The sequence below is a fragment of the Pongo pygmaeus genome, chromosome 11, assembly GCF_028885625.2.
Source record: "Pongo pygmaeus isolate AG05252 chromosome 11, NHGRI_mPonPyg2-v2.0_pri, whole genome shotgun sequence".
In the NCBI taxonomy this organism is placed as follows: domain Eukaryota; kingdom Metazoa; phylum Chordata; class Mammalia; order Primates; family Hominidae; genus Pongo; species Pongo pygmaeus.
This window is the reverse complement of record NC_072384.2, coordinates 99,833,236-99,853,111: the sequence shown is the minus strand read 5'-3', so window position 1 is coordinate 99,853,111 and position 19,876 is coordinate 99,833,236. Positions and strand designations below refer to the sequence as shown.

At 39.0% G+C, this 19,876-nt stretch overlaps 1 protein-coding gene across 2 annotated transcripts in view; it reads left to right on the top strand.

The window, feature by feature from the left end:
• FTCDNL1 (formiminotransferase cyclodeaminase N-terminal like) overlaps positions 1-19,876 on the top strand; it is a 92,365-nt gene that overhangs the window by 53,618 nt on the left and 18,871 nt on the right. The gene's annotated exons all lie outside the window — the stretch shown is intronic.

Genomic DNA, 19,876 nt, shown 5'->3' with positions numbered 1-19,876 from the left:
TTTGTGTATTTTCCTTTTCTTACCATTGGGCTATTTTTTTTCTTTTCCAGTTTATTTTGACACGAAGAAGAAAATATATAAAAATAAAAAACTCAGCTTTACGATTGCCAAGTTTTTCTTTCAAACTAAGAAAAGAAACCAGTTGTTGAAAAACATGATGAATGGCATCCTTTGTTTTATTTTCAGCGTAGCACATGAGGGCACTGCCATTGGAAAGGGGCCATATTCCCCAGGCAGGAGGGAACCCTGGGCTGAAAGGCGGCCTAGTGATTTTGGAGGCTGGTGTGTCAGGATTTCCTCTCAGCTGTTACAAATATCTCTCTTCTTTCCACAAGATTTCCTCACAGACTCGCCCCCCTCCCATTCTTCAGGCATTCCTTGTGTTTTCAACACTTGCTACTGATGAGGATGTCATCTATTTGTAAGAAAACGCCATTGATACAATGTGGGGCTTTCAGCATTTACATTGTGGTTTTCCTGACTTCCACAGCTATTGACTTATTTGGCTGTGGGATCATGTATGGTTGAGGGCAACAGTCAGTAGTTGATGTGTAAGCAATCCGTAAGATTGTTAGCATGATTCCTGCTCATTGTTGTCTTGTCACCAAGTGGTTTGGGAGAACCAAGGGGAGAGAGAGTCTAACTTTCTTGTTCTGGAAGTCAACCTCAGGGCCCTTCTGATCTCTCTCTGCCGCTCACATGGTGGAATGAAGAGGAAGGAATGGATGAGAAGAAGGGTCATGCTACTCTTTCAAGGAAGTGAGGGAAATGTCTCAGATGCCTTGAGCTCATCCTCATGTGTCCCATGAAGTGAAATCTAAAATTGCTCTGAGGACGTAGGTGAACTGTACCTCCACAGAACCTGTAGCACTTTCCCAATTTGGAAGCTCCTTCTGAAAACTTTATGCGCTTTGGCTGGGGTATTTAACTCATGTATTATAACTTTTGTTTGCAAGGGTGTTTTTCTCACTAGACTGAGATCTTTGAGAACACGGCTGTTTTATTCCACTTGGTAATTCCAATACCTGGTCTCAGAAAACTTTTGCTAAAGAAATTAATGTACCAATAGCTGAGTTCCAAGCCCTGGTGTTAAGTCAGAACTAGACAACTCTCTAGGTATAGATGGTTTAATCATTTATCAAGTGACTTCAGGTTCTGTTGCATCAAGTTGAGTTACATTTGTAAGGGACAGTTAAAGGAAGAAGCTGTTCTGAACTTCTAGGGAACAGAAAGTCTGGCTCAACTTATGTGTGAGGCTGGGGAAAGAGGGTAGAGACATCAGAATTCCTCATAAAGACAGACATCAAATGACTGGAGAATGCAAACACCTGACTTACTTCCTGCAGAAACGCCAGTGGGAAAAAGTGTGAGTTGGAGCTCCTCATGCCTCTTCCTGTTGTCTTTACTCTTAAATTCAGGTTGTCTTTTAAATGCCCCATGATCTACTTGTAAACTCTTTAAGCAAAAACGATGCCAGGTTCTGTTCTGTGGCTACCAGATTGGAGCTTTTCTCTCCCGGCTTCATTCAGTTAATTGAGCTGTGCTGGAAGGTTCAGTAATTTATTCTATGGAGTCTTTCTGTGCAAACAATTCCAGGCTGAGGGAAAGAGACTTAGCTGAATCTCTCAAACACTTGAAATGCAGAATTTATGTTTTGGAAAACACCAGTGAGTCAGTGTCCTCAAATGTAATCAATAAAAGACAGTCTCCATCATCAGCTTTTCATTAACTGAGCTTAGAGTTGCCTCCTTTTATTGCTTTTTACATGTTTACAGTATCTCATTCTTTCCTTGATTCTGGATTTTCACACCATATGGCCACATCTTTAAGTCATTTTTCAGCTGCTCTATTAAATAGTAAAATGAGATTCAGAACAGATTTCTTTGATTTTAAAATAGCATTTTGGGTGTGTGACTTTTTTGTAAATAGAAAAAGAATTAAGGCACTCAAAAGCATGAAATTTCAGGTATTTCTACCCAGACAGTGTAATATGTAGCTTTCTGCTTACTTAGAATAAATATATGTTTATCTCGTGGAATTTCACCTGCTGCATAAATGGATTCATTCATTCTGCATATTGAAATTCATTTCTACTTAAATAAGATTTAGACTCCACTGTTGCTAATGAACATAGATTGAAAATGAAATTGAAAGTATATCTTTATAACTATTCAATATTATACTGTATTTCTCATTAGAAATGATTGCTATTGCTTATAAGCATCCATACTACATGTCAATAATGCTCTATTGCTGTAATTGTGGTGGTGTTTCTACTATTTGATCATATAAAAGGTGGGATTCTTTTATGTTTTACTTTTTTTCTGGGTTATTTAGTGGTCAGTTCCTTGAGAAGTTGCAAAGGAGAGATTTTTGACTGCCAACATTTGGATCTCACAGTTTAGAGTTGGTCAATGAGGGCTGAAGGCATATAGTCCTACAACTTAACACAGTTTGCTTTGTAAAGGGTTACACATGTTTAAAAGACTATTAAGTATTTACTACTTCTTTTCTGAGCCAGAAAGGACATGTTGGTGTAGATTGTACGGGAATTTTTTTTTTTAAGGATACTACTTAAGAAAAGGAAACCACTGCATGAGCAAATTTTGTAATATGAGTAAATTTGCCATTGATCCAGACTTTAGCAACAGGGACTGTGTCAGTCACAATTAATCAGCTTATGAGTATGTGATTCAGAATCTTCAATTATCCTTTAAAATCTGGACATCGACTTGAAGAAATGACTGGCCTACAGTTGATTGTTTAAAGTTAAAACCAAGTGCACTCAACATCTGAAAGGTCAATAGTCTCTTAATTGTAATTCAATAAAGTCAATTTAAAGTGGTATACAATTTGTGAGTGTTATAATTACAGTTCACATATTTTTGACTTCAGTGACGGTACTGTTTGCTAGAGAAATATGCTTCAGTTGAGGATAAATCCATTGGATGTGTGTATTTTGATGGCTATCAATATTTTAAAGTTCATTGCTTAATATGATACATAGGAAGATAGCAATTTGGAGCAACTATTCTAAATAACTCAGGTAAAATTCTGCTTTTTCTTGAACTATTCTGGCATTATTCATTGTTTTATTGTCACCATGATAAACTTGCACAAAATTTTTAAGCAACAGTAACAAAAAATTAAAACCTTGTTTTAAATTCTGTTTAAAATTTAAAAATCAGAATCACTTCTGCATGTTCTATTGTATTTTTTTCAATAACATATATCTCTAGAAGACATAGTTGGTATCTCCCAATCTGTTTTATATCATTTCTAGAATGTAAAGATTGTCTCTGAAGCCAAAATTAAGAGCCTGCTATCCTTTCCACATAGCAAAAATCATCACCCCTCAGCATGTACTAAGTATCTAAAACTTGGTGGTGGCAGAAAATGTATAGACATAGTGCTTTTACCTAAGAGCTTGAAATTAAGAGAGATAATAGCATTTACTGAGAAAAGAAAAGGAAATATGGATGACAATGAGATATAGACAGTACATTGACAGATCAGAAAGACAAACATTTCTCAAAATCTTCATTGTCATTTTCAGCTTGGAGGTCAGCACAGAGGGCCCCCCTGCTCCTTGAATGAGATCCACTAGGAGTTTTGGAAGAAGTACCAGCCTTCTGGTGTTTCCAGATCACTGCCTGGCAGAAAACAGTTTATTATTTTGAGAAAATTACTTATTTAATAAATATTTGTTGATCTACTGTGTGCCACTCAGGGTTATAAGAAACAGAGCTGTGAATAAGACGAAGTCCCTGCCCTTAGGGAGCTTGCTTTCTAGTGGCAGGAGACAGGCAGTTTACAAATAAAAAGAAATGGAAAAATGTTCATGTGATGTAAGTACCACGCAGAAATATAAAGAAGAATAAGGAGGACGTTTTTGTAAGGTGTTCAGGAAAGCCCTCGTTAATAAGATGCCCTCTGAGCAGAGAGAAAGAAAGAACCACGTGTTTGTATTGGAAGGAAAGTGAGGCATCGAGGCTCAGCTGGAAGAAACCTGCAATAACTCCTCCCTCTAGCCACCCTGTATTCAACCATCACGTCTGATCTAGCCTAACAAGTGGGTAAAAGACAAATTACAAGATTACTCAGGTCAAAGGGTCTCTTATTCTCCAGTCAGTGCCATACTGGAAAAGTAACTTTATCAACTACCACTTATTGAGTGCCTTGTATGTCAGGCATTGGGTTGGGCATTTTGCAGCAGTCCACGTCAAATTTTTATTATTTCCTTTTCTCTAATAGGGAAACTGATGCTTAACTGAAGTTAAATGACTTTCTCAGGCCCACATGGCTTTGAATGATGGAGCCAGAATCTGACCTTGGGTCAGTCTGACTCCAAAGTCCCTACATGTTGTTGCCTCTTCAAGAGGGTAAGGTGCCTGGGAGGACAACAACTTGAATGCATTGTTATTATTATTTAGTAGTAGTAGTATTTGAGACAGGGTCTCACTCTGTCACCCAGGCTGGACTGGAGTGCAGTGGCGTGATCTTGGGTCACTGCAACCTCTGCCTCACTGGCTCAAGCAATTCTCCCATCTCAGCCTCCCAAGTAGCTGGGACTATAGTTGCGTGCCACCATGCCCAGCTAATTTTTTGTATTTTTTGTGGACATGAGGTTTCACTATGTTGCCCAGGCTGGTCTCAAACTCCTGGATTCAAGTGATCCACTTGCCTTAGCCTCCCAAAGTGTTGGGATTACAGGCATGAGCCACTGCACCTGGCCATGAATGCATTATTGTTAAAATATCCTCAGAATGTGACAAATGTTAATGTTCTTAATTTAATGAGAATGGCTGAGTTGTTCTCCAGGAAAAGTCAGAATAACAAGTGGCTACCAGCCTCTGATTGGATTCACTGAAAACTGCAAGGTTTTGTACCATAGAGAAGTAGAAAAGTGGTTATTATCTAGTATATTTGGAATCTTTGGGCTACTGATCCGCATAATCCATCACTCCTTTGTTCCTTCAAGTGAGAAATATTTGCTTTGGCCACAATGCTTTTTTATTTTTAAACTTTTGTGTAGGAATGCTGGTTCTTCTATGCAAATATTGCCAGCCCACTATTATGAATAAAAACCACCCAGTTCCTTTCAGGAGCATTGGAAATATATTAAAAATTTTCTGGCTCTTATATTTTCCACCAGTCTGTACTCAAATAGATAGGATTAATAAGATTAATATCCATTACTATTCATCCAGAATTATAAAATTTCAAGGTATCTGTATTTTCAATGATGAAATTTAGAGTATTTCTATCCATCTAAGACACATCAGAGTCCACTAGGGTGCTGACTCATTTGAACATCAACATATGGAAAAGTGATCTTCAGGTGGGATAATTAGAAATGCAGCTTTTACTCTTTATGCCACCTCTTTCTACAACGTTTTGGTCCTACACTTTGAACTAACCTTGCGGAGAAAAAAATGATAATGAAGTGAAGTACACGTATAATGAGTATCTGTTAAAATAATAGCTCTGGAAAGAAACTAAAGTTTAATGCAACACAGGAATTTTCCCTACTTTTTAGCGGATTCACATTACAGCTGGTCTTAGGTCATGGCCTGGGTGGTTGTGAGTTCTTGATGTCAATGCCGTATGTTTAAGAGGGAATATCAATCCGATAGCCATTTTCTTTACTCATGTGTGCTATGCATTTATTGTTACACTGGGACTCAGCTTTTTTAAAAAATGTAAATGTCTATACCAAAAAATAGTCTTAGATTTTTCATTGTCTTGATCAAATCATGGTTAGCTTTGAAGAATGGATGATTTTGTGGTGAAAATTCATAAGGGAAAAATGTCTATATAAATGGACTGCACCAAACTTCAAAATACTTTTTATTCCTTTGTTGTTCTCCAGTTCGGTTTTGGTAGCCTTATTATGACTCTTTATTGATGATGGGTAGTCATATATATTTTATGTTTCACTTGCTTCTCAAGTAATGCCCTCCTCCTCCGTCTATTCTCAGGAAATATGAAACTAACTCTCAGAGGGTTTCTGTTAAAGACTAGACAAGAATTATGCCTTGGATTATTTATCCTTTATTCACATCTCACCTACTTTATTATTTTTCTGATCTCATGTATTATTTCCATTTCCACTCATCTCATTATGTTTCTAAGGGAACTTTGGGTATAAAGATACTTGCAGGCAGTTAGAGATGTTAATTCCATATGTATAAGAGCAGCAATTAGCATCAAGAGCTGTTTCTAGTAGGAGGAAGGAACTTGGGTCCTTGTGGGGAGATGAAGACAGACTCATTTCACCACTTTCCCAGAAGTATTTTGAGGTCATTGTTTTTGTGTGTATGCTCCCTAATCTATCCATTAAATAGAAATCAGAAAATTATACATTAATAACATATTTGACAATACAATGAGAATCTAGAGGGGAAAAAGATATGTTCCTTAATTTAACCAGTATTGATGGTTAAATTACTTATGTTTGGTACTAGCGTATTTGGAAATTAAAAAAATAGCACCCACGGTTTCTGTTTAGGATCTTGCTTTGGATACAAAGATTGCACATATGGAGTCATTAGAAAGCAATTGGAAGCAGTGCAGAGACACGAGGAGATAAATCTCTATGCTGGGAATAAGTGGACTGTAGAGATAAGAAGTCATCAGAGGGAAATACTGTCAGTTTTGCAGGAAACAGATTAGTGAGACGGGTGAGAATATTAAAGATTGAGGTAACATGGGCAAGAGCACAGAATGGGAAATAAGTGATGCGTGAGTGGGTAGTTGGTAGGCATGTATGTAGTCAGGCACGAAAGGTACAGAAATGACTGGACTTTGGTTTTGCCCTGTTTGCTCACAACCAAACAGGGAGAAGAACATACAACCCCCTAAGTATAGTACCAGTGGTAAGGACAGAAGGGAAGAGCAAAAAGTCCTCTGCTGGACAGTCAGGGAAGGATCCTCAAAGGAGGATGTAATATTTGCAGGATGAGGCAGGGACTTTGGAAGGGTATAGCAGATTTGGTTGGATAGAAGTGAGATCTCTGGTGAGAAATAACCTTCAATGTACCTTAAAATCTAGTATCAATTATTTCTAAATTTACCAAAACACCTACTACTTTAGGAGACTTGATGGCACAATTGCTTTGGGGCTTCATATTTCAAATATTTGTGAAATTTGAATCATTAAGAGTGCTAGAAAAATAATTTTTCCAAAATTTCATCTCCCACCATTTGCCTTTTATTTTCAACAAAATTTACTGTGATTTTTTTTTTTACACATAAAATTGAATGGAAAAGGCAAAACGGAGGAGAAGGCAAAATTCATAGTGGAAAATATGCTATATTATTTATTTACATATTATTTTCTTCTAAAGGGGGTAACATAGCTAATTCTTTTAGTACTGTTATGGAAATTAGCTCATGTAAGTGACGTAATTTATAAAAGGTGATACTACATACAAATGTAGTATATACTATAGCGGTAGTATATATAAATAGGTATATACACATGTGCATATATATATATATTTGAATGGGGCACATTATATTTGCTTGTAGTCTCTCTCATCACTTTGTACTGCACCATCAAAAATTTTTCTTTATACTATTAGTCCTTTGGAAACACAGTTATCAAAGTAAACAAAAATAGATGGCCTTGACTGCATAACATTATATGGATTTAACATAAATTTTATATTGTGTACAATGACACTATTAAATGTGTTAATACAACACATAAAATGACCAATTCTCTTTAAATTTTGGTGTTTAGCATATTTGTTTTGATTGTACGTGTGGGAGCTGTGAGAACAGCTCTGCAAAAATACTTTGCAAGTTACCATAGTGACTAAATTGTAGTGCTTTATGATGTTGTCTTTCCCCTGGGTCTTAATTCAGTTGCATGCTTTTTAAATCATAATTTAATAGTTGACGTTTACATTTTTCTATTTTTAAAAAACTGTATACACACATACAGGTTTATAACTTTACTTAAATGTATAATTTGATTATATTACACATTCTTCAAGTAAAATGTTACTTTTTCCTTTCTCTTTTTGCTGGGTTCCCAGATCTCTTTTTTCTCCTTTTTCTTCCCCCTCTCAGTGACCCATGTTGACAAATGGTATCTTTTAATTTTTTTCCTCTATTTTCATACAATTATATACAGACCTATATATGCATGTACAAAAATAAAGCAGGATTTTTATAAGCAGGATTTCATGGAAATAGTTCTGAATTAATTGATATGTAGTAGTTCCTATTTATTCCTTTTAATGGCTTCTTAATGTTTCATGTTGTAAATGGGTCATAATTTAATCACTTTGCTTCCATTTTTTGTTCTATGAATAATGCTTTAATAAACATCACAATACCTATGTCCACACTTGCCAGTGGTGTTTTTATGTCTGTGGGATGGGTTTTAAGAAGTTGAGATTGCAGCGTCAAAAAGTATATTATATATTTTAAATTTTCATAGAAATTGAAATTACCTTTTGAAAGAGCTGTAACACATCAAATTTATACCTAGCAGTATTTGTATCTTTATCCCATGGGTCTTCCAGCAGTAGGAATTAAATATGATTCTCTTTAATTTTTGCCACTCAATTAAGTGTAAAGTAAAATTTCATTGTTACTTTAATTTGCAGTTTCCCAACTATTAGTGAATTTGCTGGTTGACAATTTGGATATGTTTAAAGAATATGTTTGCCAAAAAAATGTATTTATTTAAGAATTGCCTATTCATATCCTTGTCCATTTATTTGATTTTTATCCTTTTCTTATCAAATTGTGAGATCTGTTTGTATATTACAAAGATACCCCTTTGTATATCAACTCTGACACTTTTTTTTTTTTTTTTTTTTTGAGATGGAGTCTCGCTCTGTCACCCCAGCTGGAGTGCAGTGGCACGATCTTGGCTCACTGCAACCTCCGCCTCCCAGGTTCAAGCGATTCTCCTGCCTCAGCCTCCCGAGTAGCTGGGACTACAGGCACACGCCACTATGCCCAGCTAATTTTTGTATTTTCAGTAGACACAGGGCTTCACCATGTTGGCCAGGCTGGTCTCGAACTCCCGACCTCAGGTGATCTGCCCACCTTGGCCTCCTAAAGTGCTGGGATTACAGGCATGAGCCACCGCGCCCAGCCGCATTTTTTTTTCTTATAGCCACTGTCTCTTTTGCCTTTCAAGTGTCTTATGCTATACAGAAATTTTAATTTTTTGCATAGTCTTTCAAAAGTGTTTTAGTATAAAATTATCTAAGTCTTTCTCTTCCCACCCTCTTTGCTTTCATAAAAGCGAAAACCTTGTCAAAATTCTAATCAAAATGACATTACATTTATATAACTGATATTTTTAAATAAAATTAAGTATTCCAACCAAGAACCTGGTATATCCTTCCACTTGCCAGACCTTATTTTATGTCTTCAGCAGAATTACGATCCTCTTTATGCAGGTCCTGTATCTTTCTTGGAAACTTTATTCCAAGTATTTTATTTGTTGCTACTGTAAATATAATATTTTCCTGTTTTCCATCTCTAAGTACTTCTATGGAGAAAATATATTGATATTTAGTATTTATCTTATATCCAGCTACCTTGTCAATTTTATTTATTCTAAAGGTTTTTATTTTTTAAACTTGAATTTCTTGTGGGCTTCCTGGGCATGGATTCATGTTACCAGTGAAAAGAAGTAATTTTATATCTTCATTTCCAATTCTCATGCAAGCTATTTAATTTTCTCCAAAAATCAGAGATAATATTAAATAGTAATGAAGATACTGGGCCTACTTGCTAAGTTCCTAATTTTAATTAAGATGGTTGTGATGATTTACCATTTAGAAAAATGTATGTGCTTGCTTTTTCATAAATATTCTGTTATAAGTTGTGTTCTTCTATTACTATTATTTTTAATGTTTTTAAAATAGAGATGACTACTGAATTATATCAAATAACATCTTGGCATTTATTAGCATTTTCAATAATTCTTCTCCCTTAATGTATTGATGTAAGGGATTATGTTAATGTATTTCTTACCATTAAACCATCTTGCATTCCTGAAATAAACTACTCTTGGTTATATCATATTACTCCTTTGGGATTTTGCTGATGTTTTGCTTAGTATTTATAGTATATTCACTGTAAGATTAATCTATGGCTTGTTTTTTCATTTTTTGTGTTACCATCTTTCATAGGTTTTGGTGTAATTGCTGTAATATAAAATAAATTCAAGAACTTTCACTTTTTTTCTAGAGTCTGAAATAATTTAAATAAGTTTACAACTATAACGTTTGAAGATTGGATAAAATTGCCCCAGTGACTTCTTTTTTTTTCATAATGATAGCTTTCTTCTATGGTAATTTCCATATTCAAGTTTTCATTTGGGTAATTTTGGTGACTTATATTCAGCTATGAAATTATCCATTTATTCTAGATTTTCAAATTTGTTTTCCATAGAATTACACATAGAATTCTCATAATTTTTAATCTCTTCTCTGTCTGTATCTGTTATACATCCTATTGCTCTTATTTTTAGGATCTCTCCTTTATCTTTAATCAGGCTTTTGAGTCGTTTTTTTTTTTAAACATCATTTTATAATCTTTTCAAAGAAGGAACTTTTTATAATTTGTTTATTCTTTCAGACTTGGGGGTCTATTTTATTAATTTCACCTTTTATTATTATTAATTCTTCCTAGTTTAAGTTTACTTTGTGTTTATTATCCTAATTTTAAAGAGGGAATATTTAATTCTTTAATTTTTAGCCCTTTTTTTTTGTAATAGCAAACAATAAATTTTTCTCTGCAAAGATCTTGCTATATCTTATAGGATTTATTATCCAAACAGTTCCTAATTTCTCTTTCTATTTTATTCTCAGGATTTACTTCAGGCTTATTTAAGAGAGTGCTTTTAAATTTCCAAGTTGTTGAGATCATTTTGGCGACCCTTTTGTTATTTACTTTTAATTTTATTCTACTGTGATCATAGAATATGCTGTGCTAAAATATCTACTAAAAAAAATCTTCCCCTAGAATTTCTCTTCTTCCCTCTCTTTCAGCTAGAATGCAGATATGCCAGCCCCTGCTTCATGCCAAGGGCACAGATGCCTTTGGGGAGGGCAGAGCAACAAGATAGAAAGGACCTGGTCCCTGAATAGCCATATGGAAAAAACGGCATCTTTATCAGGACTGCTCACTTAAGCACTATTTTGTGAAAGAAAAATAAGCTTTCATCTTCTAATATTGTTTATGTTCTTTTTCTTATAGCATCTTAGCCCTTAATTCTACTCTTATAAGCCTTATCTGCAAGCTCATATTCACATTGCCTTTTCATGTTTTGGTTATTATTTTCAATGCAGAAATCCAGTTTCTGCATGGAATACAAATCTGCAGTGCTTACAATTCCAATTTTGCATTTAGTGCTAATGACACCATCACCACAGGGATGCAGAACAAAATTATGTCCTCGGAAAAGTACGTGTTCATATACATTTATGTATTTTATATTTTTACTTACATATAAAATATTAAAACTGACTGTGAATTTATACTCTGTTTCCTTCAATCTAAGATGCCATTGACTCTAGGATTACAGTCAAAATATTGCAAGTCATATAGTTGACATTTGTATTTTTTCCCCCCATATAATGTCTTCGTCTGTGACACCAAGAGCTGTGGCAATGTAGAATCTTTTCAAAGAATGCTTCTCTCTTGTCTCCGAGATTTTCTTTCAAACCTCTGACACGAGTTCTGCAAGTTTTTATATTGCATGTATGTGGTAGGTAGAATATTGTCCCTTCCCCAAAGGTCTCAATATCTTAATCCCGAGAACCTGTGAATATGTTAGGCTACGTGGGAGAGAAAATTAAGGTTGCCAAGCCTTGGAGTGGTGGCTCATGCCTGTAATCCCAGCATTTTGGGAGGTCAAGGAAAGTGGATTACTTGAGCCCAGGAGTTTGAGACCAGCCTGGCCATCATGGTGAAAACCCGTCTCTACTAAAAATACAAGAAATTAGCTGGGCATGGTGGTGTGCGCCTGTTATCCCAGCTACTCAGGAAGCTGAGGCAGGAGAATCGCTTGAACCTGGAAGGTGAAGGTTGCAGTGAGCCAAGATCATGCGACTTGCACTCCAGCCTGGGTGACAGAGCGAGATTCTATCTCAAAAAAAAGAAAAAAAAAAAAAAAGAAAAGAAAAGAAAATTAAGGTTGCCAATCAGCCAACCTTAAAATATTAAGATTATCCTTGATTATGTGAGTGGGCCAAAGGAATCACAAGGTCCTTAAATGCAGAAGAGGGAGACAGTAAAGGAGGTCAGAGTGATGCAATGTGAGAAGAATCCAGATGCTGCTGCCGACTTTGAAGCTAGCAGAGGCCATAAGCCAGGGGAAGGGGGCAGCCTCTAAAAGCTGAAAAAGGCAAGGAAACAGATTCTTCCCTAGAACTCCCCTAGAACCATAGCAGAATGGAGCCCAGGTGACACCTTGATTTTCACCCAGTGAGACCCATTTCAGACTTTTGAATCCCAGAATTGTAAGATAACAAATTTGTGTGGTTCCAGGCATTATGTTGGTGGCAACTTGTCACAGCAAGTTGCCATAGAAAATTAATACAATGTGCAGGCAGTGCTAGTGTTTCAACACTGACTGCCGGCTAACAGCAATTTGAAGACTCACCCTAATCTCAAGACATTAAAATATGAAAAAATATGTACTGTAAATTTGATGAAATATGGTAAATGTATGTTAAATAGGTATCATAGGAAGGACCATTTAGAAATTGTAACAGTGGACTCAGTCTTGTGTGATACTCAGAATCCAGTTAGACATCATTTTAATATCTAAAGTAATTGTGTCACTCCTAAATAAGAAAAAATATGAAAAGAAAGTGGAATTCGATCAAGTTCAAAGGTTTTTAGTAAGGGCTAGGCAGGAAAAACATGCAAATACCTTAAAAGCCAAAGAAATGTAAACCTCAGTCAAATGATGTGGCAACCTGGGCTAAGTGACACCCCCTTTTAAGGTTCTGAGGTCCCCAATATATATATATATAAACAGGGCTAAGTGACACCCCTTTTTAAAGTTCTGAAGTCCCCATTATATATATATACATATATATATATGTATATATATATATCTATGTATATATATATATATATAAACAGGGCTGGAGGTAGCCCCAGACAGTGTTCATGCCTGCGGTCACTACACACCTCCACAATCAGGGTGAACACAAAGTTGTTTAGGACGGGGGTCCTCAATTGCCAGGCCACAGACAGGTACTGGTCCACGGCCTGTTAGGAACTGGGCCACACAGCAGGAGGTGAGCAGCAGGCAGGCAAGCCGAGCATTACCGCCTGAGCTCCATTTTCTGTTAGAGCAGCGGCAGCATTAGATTCTAGTAGGAGCACGAACTCTATTGTGAACTGCACATGTAGGGGATATAGGTTGTGTGCTCCTATGAGAATCTAACTAATAGTTTCATCCTGAAACCATCCCCCCTGCCATCTGCCATCCATGGAAAAATTGTCTTCCACGAAACTGGTCCCTGGTGCCAAAAAGTTTGGGGACCACTGGTTTAGGACATCATTGTTCTTTTGGTGACTAAACAACATTAAACTCAGTCAAGTGAGCCAGGCATTGTGGTGCACACCTGTAGCCTCAGGGAGAACCTGTACTTGGGAGGCTGAGGTGAGAGGATCACTTGAGCTCTGGAGTTTGAGACTAACCTGGGCAACAGTGAGACCCTGTCTCTAAAAGACAAAAAAATTCAGTCATGTGAATTGCTGCCAATAATAACTAAAACTTAATAAAAATGTATTTTGAAATAATATCTACAGGTTACAAGTAAAAAGGACTACAACTTAAGAATTTGGAAGAGTTGGCCGGGCGCGGTAATCCCAGAACTTTGGGAGGTAATCCCAGAACTTTGGGAGGTAATCCCAGAACTTTGGGAGGCCGAGGCAGGCGGATCGCGAGGTCAGGAGATCGAGACCACGGTGAAACTCCGTCTCTACTGAAAATACAAAAAATTAGCCAGGCGTGGTGGCAGGCGCCTGTAGTCCCAGCTACTTGGAGAGGCTGAGGCAGGAGAATGGCATGAACCCGGGAGGCGAAGCTTGCAGTGAGCCGAGATCGCACCACTGCACTCCGGCCTGGGCGAAAGAGTGAGACTCCGTCTCAAAAAAAAAAAAAAAAAAAAAAAAAAAGGAATTTGGAAGAGTTTAGAGACCCTGACAGAAAGAAAGGTATGTGATGATATATGACATTTCATATCCCCCATGTATGAGATCATGAAAACACTCAAGAATATGTCTAACCAAACAGTGAAGAAAGCAGAACAGATAACTCAAGTTAGGGAAGATGAAAGAGCAAACGGGGTGAGCAACAAACCTTGTCACTTCATTATATAGTTGGGAAATCCTAATTTTTAGTTTCAGGGGAATAGAATTAAATACTCTTACTATTTTTGTTCAAATGAATCTCAAACTTCCCCAGCAATTTGAGTTAACTGGGCATGTGTTCTGTGTGTTTTAAGTGTTCTCAGGCTACAAATCCCACTTTGATGGAGTCTTGAATGCTGTAGGCTATCCTTAGGCCACTTTTCTAGAAGCCCCTGTTTCCCCAACTCCTGGAATAGTTAGTTGCTGATAACTCACAGATGAGTTTCTCCCTAGGAACTGTCCCCAGCCAGAGAGCTGCCTTACCCAGGCCACACTTCCTCCCCGGGGAGAGCCCACATCAATGACTGGCTGATGTATGATACAAAGTCCCACCTCAATTGGGGCAAGTCTGAGGGAGAGTGCCAGCTCCAACAGCTCCCAGTGAGATGACTGAGGCCTTCATAGCAAATACATGGCACTGAAACTCCTCCCTCTGCCCAATCCTGCTTCCCTCACCCCGACAGGTATTGTTTTTGAGAATCCTCCCCAATAAACCTCTGGCATGCAAATCTCAGAGCCTCAGAGTCTGTTTTCCAAGGAACACGATCTACAACAGGGATTTTAGAGCTGAATCCCATGGCACAGGGTGGCAGCAAGGACCCCCATCATTGGTGTGAGACAGAGCACTGATAGCCCCTGGTATACAGTCTTGGCGCAATTCCTAATCTTTACCTTGTGCTGAGGAGGGATTATACATAGGTAGACCAGAATGCCCTGCTGGAGGAGTATCTCAGGCATTTGAAAGTAGTAATTACAAGGACTTTGGAATCAGATTGCTGTTGCTGGGAGCCTTTAATACATTGGAGCGAGACAAGTTTGGGGATAATCACCAAGAAGTCCTGCTTGGTAGCATATAAAGACTCTTTCATCTCCTGTAAATGGAGGGGAGAAAAAGCTGAGGTTCAGGTCCTAAACTTAATTATAAGGGTAGTGAGCCATGAAAGAAGATTAAATTTTCAACCCTTAGGGGTTGGCTACCCTGAAGTTAGGACCTCAATTGGGAAGGGGAACCTGAGACTTGAAATAGGGACATGTGGAATGATGCACTTATCATCTTGAATCTTGAATCCCCAAGTTCCTCTGAAGTCTCTGGTCTCACTCCTCCCCATCAAAAGCTAGCATTGTAGCATGGTTGAACATGATACAAAATCCTTTTTCTTTTTTTCAGCACAGAAAGACCCCACTCAGAAGGTAACACACTTGGCTGCATGGCTTTAGACCAGTAACTCACATGATGAACAATGTAATGTGTCTAGAGAAGTGCTGGGCTTGCTGAGGGAGGAGGAGAATTGTGTCCTGAAGGTGCTGCTGGATCCACCTAACACGGCTAGGCAGGAGCCAGGAGAGGCCGTACAGGACAGGAGCCTGTCCTGTAAGTGCTGGAGCGATGAAGGTGGAACATAAATCTGGATAAGGGAGAATTTATTGATATGAGCACTCTTCTGATATAAAGGATTTAAAATCCTGACAGGGTCCCAGAAGATGGTGCTAATACCTAAGCTCTAGGAAGCTTGAAGATAATGATGGCCCATACCATGTAACATTGAAATATTAGAATTATGATGGCCAATAATTGAAGCGTGGATCAAAAGACCCAAAGATGTATATGAGAATTTATTAACATTGGTGTCATTAAAGTTGGTATACAACCCCCCACTGCTAAATTCGACTGGCTTAAAAAAAAAAAAAAGACCCAGAGATGTAGGCATACTAAAGTAGATATTCTACATAGGGCCAGAAAACTCACCAGCCAACCATGTTATGTGGGCTTGGAGAATACTTGTTTATTATATAATGAGAAAAGTACTGGTAACAGGCCATGACCTTGCAGTAAAGCTTAGTGGCGCCTTCTATTGTCTAGGGCTGACAGTAGGCAATACTGCTTCAGAACCAGGCTCCCTGATGGCCCTGTATGATAGAATGCAGAGCAGGCACCATTATCATCATGAGTAGCAAGTCAAAGTGATATCCAAGAGTGCCAAACCTACAGAAATCTGTAGAGATGGGCAGTCAGCAAGAGGGCTGCTTATTCTATACAATCAAAAGACGTCAAGAATGGATGACAATATGTTAAGGATGACCACCCCAAAAAAGTCATAGTCCTTTGTCTAATTTATAGAACCGAGTTTTTAGACATGGAAGCCACTGACTGAAGGAGAGGCTGGATCTGAAGGATGAAGGACCCTGCAAAATCGTGAATGACTATAGTATACAGTTATGAAACAATGACGGAAGAGGAAGTCCCAGACATTTTGAGGACTATTGAATAGAAGTTATGGGCTGAAAACCAAGATAGAAACTTGCTGTTTTAACATGGCCCCCTCTTAGGAGGATACGTGGAGGCCAGGTGAGAAATGGAAGAGTTCTGGTTCAGGTCCACCAGTCCCACAAACCCACTGGGTGAGCATCTCTCTAGTCCCTCGGTATATTATTGGAGTGGACATAACTGCCAGTTGGTAGGTAGAACTCCCACACTGAATCTCAGGACTGTAGGTTAAGAACATTCGCAGTAGAGAAGCTACATGGAATCCTTTGAAACTTTCCCCCTCAATCAAAATAGTAAATTGAAAAGGGTCACAAAAGAACATAGTGGGGTGATGGACACGTTCTGTATTTTGATTGCGGTGGTACTGATTACATTGATTCATACATTTGTCAAAAAGTCATCAAACTATGCACTCAAAATGAGTGCATTTTATTGTATGTAAATTATTCCTCAATAAAGTTGATAAAAAATATCATTTTGCCCAAGCGTGACAGACATTAAAGAAGTAAAGAAATCATATCTCTAATTCAATAGTCAGCCTCCTGAAAAATCCAAATGGATCCTGGAGCATGAGAGTGAACTATCACAAATTCACAAATAGTGGCTCCAGTTGTAGCTCTTGTGCCAGTTGTGCTGTCTTTGGTAGAGCAAATTAACAATACCTCACAAAGGCCGGGCGCAGTGGCTCACGCCTGTAATCCCAGCACTTTGGGAGGCCGAGGAGGCAGGATCACGAGGTCAGGAGATTGAAACCATGCTGGCTAACACGGTGGAACCCCATCTCTACTAAAAATACAAAAAAGAAATTAGCCGGGCGTGGTGGCGGGCGCCTGTAGTCCCAGCTACTCGGAAGGCTGAGGCAGGAGAATGGTGTGAACCCGGGAGGCGGAGCTTGCAGTGAGCTGAGATGGCGCCACTGCACGCCAGCCTGGGCGACAGAGCGAGACTCCTTCTCAAAAAAACAAACAAACAAAAAAAAAGGAAGAAAGAAAAAAAATACCTCACAAACATGGATGTGACCATTTGTCTGCCAAATACGTATTCTATTCTATCTCCTTCCACAGGAAAGAGAATCAGACATAGCTCACACGCTTTGGAGTGAACAAGAGAATGTATGGTTTCTCCCTAGGGCTATATTAACTTTCCCACCCCCTGCCATTCTGTAGTTCTGAAGAGATATGAACTGCCTAGATATTCTACAGAATATCTTACTGGTCTATTGTGTCAATCTATTGTGACATTGTGCTAATTGGATTGGATGAAAGAGAAGCACCAAGTAGGTTCAAGGCTCCAGAAAGTGGAAATAATGCCTATAGATGATTCAGGAGCCCATTAAATTAGTAAGTTTTATAGGGTTTCTGTGGTCTGGGAGATGACCTCCGAGGTAAAGGAAATGTTATTACATCATATACCTCCTGTCAGTAGGAAGGAAGCACAGTGCCTGAGGAGCTGCTTCAGATTTTGGTGGTAGCATATTCCATGCTTGAGAATATCGCTCTTAGAGAAGAATAAATATGTACATATAGGTAATGGTTTATATCCTGGCTGTTCGGTCAAATGCCTGGAGGGAGAAATACTGGATAACCAAAGACAATGAGGTCTGAGTAAGAGACATGATGGACCTGTGGGAGTGCACATGAAGTAAGAGAGCCTTGAATATCATACGAACATCTATGTGGAAGGAGAAAGTCATCAGCCAGCCTCTGACACCAGTCACTTGGTGCTGGCACAATGGGCATGTGAATAGAGTACATTGTGGCAGAGATTGTGTGCTTCCTGTCTCTGTAATTCTGGGCATTATGGGTTAGACATCTTAGTTCCCTAGAGGAAGAGCACTTCCACGAGGGGACACAAGAGAACAGCAGGCACAGAAAGAAGTGACTCTTCTGGCAGGGTCATTTGATCCTGGTCACACCAGGAAAGGGCAGAGGAGCTGGTACTTAACAGTGACAGTGGAGAATGTATTTGGCACCAAGGCAATTTGCTGTGGCATCTCTTGGTATTCTCCTGCCCACTTGTGATATCAAACAGACAAGTGCAGCAGCCATGCCCTAAGCTAGGGCTCAGAACCCCAAAAAATGAGGTTGTGTGCTACTTTGCCAAGCTGTCTAGATCAGCAGAAGTGCTACCTAGGGACAAAGGGAACCTGGATTAGGTAATAGAGGAAGAGATGGGCAGGTTTTGAGACCAGCTGCAGAAGCAGGAAGAGAAGCATGGCAATTCATCCCTCTAGTTTTCATCTTTACTTTTTTTTCAGGAAGAGACCAGCGAGAATCCTGGAGAAACTGATCCCAGAACTTGTTACATGAAGCACATGGGGGTGAATGGCCTAAGGGTGGACTGAGGTGTGGGGCGCTGCCAGATTCCAATCAGCATGAGGGACTCATTCCACAGTCTGCTGGGAGTGCTGGCAGAACACAGCTCTCAACAGAGTCCCTCCCCAGGATTTGCCCTTGGTCAATTTCTTCTGTGAGGCAGGCAGCATCTAATGGTGGACTCAGGGATATAATGGCCGAGCAGCCCCTTGCCTCATCCTAGTGAGGTGGGCCATCTGGGCTCCAGAAGTCTCTGTAGAGCTGGATAAGGTCTTTGCTGTGGCTGCATCCTAGTTCAGTTTCTCTGTCCAGTCTTGCTTCCTTCACTCCACAGGCACTCCTAAGAGCACCTCCTGCACACCAATCTTAACCACAGTCTGTTCTCCAGGGAACTCCATGGATTGCTATTTTTCTTGCTTTTTATTTCATCAGGGCTAGCTGTCGGCACGTGATGAGAGGTGGTACTTTTGCAGGTAGTGAAAGCAAAGTGTCTCATTTTGCAGGCTGTGGTCCTCTGCTGAGCCCCCTGAAAGAAGCCCTCAGTTGTCTTGCATGTTTATTCTTTCAGAGTCAAGGAGGATACAGTCTGGCTGTTGAGCTCCTCTTAGGAGCGAGGACAACCCCATACACTTAGGACTGATGTCACTATCTCCATCTCAAGCACATTTGCTGGAGGCTGATGTCACCCTTCTCACCGCAGTTCCCTGCCCCTACCTGGGGTACACAAACCACACTGGGCCATGGTTTTCCAGGTTTGATTGTCCTTATGTCCTTGCTCCAGAACCCCTGACATTGCTCTCCAAGATTGGTGCAATCCCTGGAGGCACATTGCTTTTTTGCAGGGGTTCTCTCCTCTAAGAGTGTAGGGGAGCCCTTTGGTTCAAGA